Raw genomic sequence first — 3,077 nt, 5'->3', positions numbered from 1 at the left:
GTAAAAACAACAATGGAACTTTAATTTAGTTTTAAAAAAACACCGTAAATTTTATGGTAAAATTCTGGTGTTTGGGCTACCAGTTTTTTTTAATCGTAAAAATATAAAACAAATTTAAGAGCTCACTAGTTTTGTTTGAATTTGGTAAAGTTGTGACTTTTTGAGGATCATCTTGATCGCCGAACTTCGCCCACGTCCTATAACGAAAACCTAAACGCTTCGAAATGTAGCATCCTACATGTGTCTAATTTGTCTGGGTAAGTTTTGAAAGCGATCGGATGAAACATCTCAGACGGACTGGTCACAGAACAACACCTGGAAAATGGCGAAAATCAGCAGTGGAGACATTTTTCCATTTAAGGTAATGCACTGTAAAAACAGAGAACGTGGATTTTACGGTAAATTAGTAGCAACTCAGTCGCCAAAATTTTGCGGTAAAAATAACACTGTTTTTCACTGTATAGTAATGCACTGTAAAAAAAAATGACCATAGATTTTACGGGGGGGAAAATGGCAGCTCAGTTACTAGAATTTTATCGTAAAAACAATAGTGAAACATTTGTTCAATTTACATGAATTTAGTTTTAAAAAATCATTCTAAATTTAATGGTAAAATTCTGGTGACTGAGCTGCCAGTTTTTTTTTATCGTAAAATATTTTTAAAAAATTGTTTACAATCTCACTAGTTTTGTTTGAATATGGTAAAGTTGTGACTTTTTGACGCCCTATGGAAAAGCGTTTAGGATATAACGAAAACCTAAACGCTTCGAAATGTCGCATCCTCCATGTGTCTAATTTGTCTGGGTAAGTTTTGAAAGCGATCGGATGAAACATCCCGGATGAACTGGTCACAGAACAACATCTGGAAAATGGCGAAAATCAGCAGTGGAGCCATTTTTCCATTTAAGGTAATGCACTGTAAAAACAGAGAATGTGGATTTTACGATAAAATAGTAGCAACTCAGTCGCCAAAATTTTGCGGTAAAAATAACACTGATACTGTTTTTCACTGTATAGTAATACACTGTAAAAAAAATGACCATAGATTTTACAGAGGGAAAAATGGCAGCTCAGTTACTAGAATTTTATCGTAAAAACAATAGTGAAACATTTGTTCAATTTACATTGATTTAGTTTTAAAAAAAACACCCTAAATTTAATGGTAAAATTCTGGTGACTGAGCTGCCAGTTTTTTTTATCGTAAAATATTTGTAAAAATTTTTGTTACAATCTCACTAGTTTTGTTTGAATTTGGTAAAGATGTGACTTTTTGACGCCCTATGGAAAAGCGTTTAGGATATAACGAAAACCTAAACGCTCCGAAATGTAGCATCCTCCACGTGTCTAATTTGTCTGCGTAAGTTTTGAAAGCGATCGGATGAAACATCCCGGACGAACTGGTCACAGAACAACACCTGGAAAATGGCGAAAATCAGCAGTGGAGCCATTTTTCCATTTAAGGTAATGCACTGTAAAAACAGAGAATGTGGATTTTACGATAAAATAGTAGCAACTCAGTCGCCAAAATTTTGCGGTAAAAATAACTGATACTGTTTTTCACTGTATAGTAATGCATTGTAAAAAAAATGACCATAGATTTTACGGGGGGGAAAAATGGCAGCTCAGTTACTAGAATTTTATCGTAAAAACAATAGTGAAACATTTGTTCAATTTACATTAATTTAGTTTTTAAAAAACACCCTAAATTTAATGGTAAAATTCTGGTGACTGAGCTGCCAGTTTTTTTTATCGTAAAATATTTGTAAAAATTTTTGTTACAATCTCACTAGTTTTGTTTGAATTTGGTAAAGTTGTGACTTTTTCGACGCCCTATGGAAAAGCGTTTAGGATATAACGAAAACCTAACGCTTCGAAATGTCGCATCCTCCACGTGTCTAATTTGTCTGGGTAAGTTTTGAAAGCGATCGGATGAAACATCCCGGATGAACTGGTCGCAGAACAACACCTGGAAAATGGCGAAAATCAGCAGTGGAGACATTTTTCCATTTAAGGTAATGCACTGTAAAAACAGAGAACGTGGATTTTGCGATAAAATAGTAGCAACTCAGTCGCCAAAATGTTGCGGTAAAAATAAGACTGACACTGTTTTTCACTGTATAGTAATGCACTGTAAAAAAAAAAGACCATAGATTTTACAGTAAAAAAAATGGCAGCTCAGTTACTAGAATTTTATCGTAAAAACAATAGTGAAACATTTGTTAAATTTACAGTAATTTAGTTTTTTTTTAAACACCCTAAATTTAATGGTAAAATTCTGGTGACTGAGCTGCCAGTTTTTTTTTTATCGTAACATTTTTTTTTTTTAATTGTTTACAATCTCACTAGTTTTGTTTGAATATGGTAAAGTTGTGACTTTTTGACGCCCTATGGAAAAGCGTTTAGGATATAACGAAAACCTAAACGCTTTGAAATGTAGCATCCTCCACGTGTCTAATTTGTCTGGGTAAGTTTTGAAAGCGATCGGATGAAACATCCCGGACGAACTGGTCACAGAACAACACCTGGAAAATGGCGAAAATCAGCAGTGGAGACATTTTTCCACTGCTGTAAAAACAGAGAATGTGGATTTTACGGTAAAAAAGTAGCAGCTCAGTCGACAAAATTTTGCGGTAAAAATAAGACTGACACTGTTTTTCACTGTATAGTAATGCACTGTAAAAAAAAAAAGACCATAGATTTTACAGTAAAAAAAAATGGCAGCTCAGTTACTAGAATTTTATCGTAAAAACAATAGTGAAACATTTGTTCAATTTACAGTAATTTAGTTTTTTTTAAAACACCCTAAATTTAATGGTAAAATTCTGGTGACTGAGCTGCCAGTTTTTTTTTTATCGTAAAATATTTTTTTTAAAATTGTTTACAATCTCACTAGTTTTGTTTGAATTTGGTAAAGTTGTGACTTTTTGACGCCCTATGGAAAAGCGTTTAGGATATAACGAAAACCTAAACGCTTTGAAATGTAGCATCCTCCACGTGTCTAATTTGTCTGGGTAAGTTTTGAAAGCGATCGGATGAAATATCCCGGACGAACTGGTCGCAGAGCAACACCTGGAAAA

The sequence above is a fragment of the Entelurus aequoreus genome, linkage group LG10 (genome assembly GCF_033978785.1).
Source record: "Entelurus aequoreus isolate RoL-2023_Sb linkage group LG10, RoL_Eaeq_v1.1, whole genome shotgun sequence".
Taxonomy (NCBI): Eukaryota; Metazoa; Chordata; class Actinopteri; order Syngnathiformes; family Syngnathidae; genus Entelurus; species Entelurus aequoreus.
Note: the sequence above shows the minus strand (reverse complement) of the source record.